Source organism: Triticum dicoccoides, chromosome 5B, assembly GCF_002162155.2.
Source record: "Triticum dicoccoides isolate Atlit2015 ecotype Zavitan chromosome 5B, WEW_v2.0, whole genome shotgun sequence".
Lineage (NCBI taxonomy): Eukaryota > Viridiplantae > Streptophyta > Magnoliopsida > Poales > Poaceae > Triticum > Triticum dicoccoides.
The window spans coordinates 359,687,543-359,687,985 of NC_041389.1; positions in this window are offsets into that span (position 1 = coordinate 359,687,543).

Here is a 443-nt window from a genome sequence, read left to right on the forward strand (position 1 = left end):
CTGGGGTGGCCGGAGTCGACGTCGGCGAGCTCGGCTGCGGCCGCCGGGGTTCGGTCGTGCACGGAAACGGGGTTGGAGCTCGAAGGCGAGCGAGGCAAGGCGCTAGGGATGCTCTACGGGGCCTTACGAACTGGTTGGACTCGCCGGGGTGACCAAATGGTCACCGGAGCTGCGTCGACGGCGAGCTCGGCGATGGCGGAGGTTCGACCATGGTGGGGAACGGGGTTACGGCGCGGGAACGAGGGGGAAAAGAGGGGGAAACGGTGGCGGAGCTCACCGCGGTTGCAGTGGGCGTCGAAGCGGGCTCGGGGACGCGCTGGAGACGGCGAATCGACGGCGATGGTGGTCGGAGCCCGAGGAGGAAGACGATGGCGACGGCGGCTCCACAGGGCGTCCGGCGTCTTGTGGCTTGACGAGGAGGTAGAGGGGGTCGCGGCGGAGCT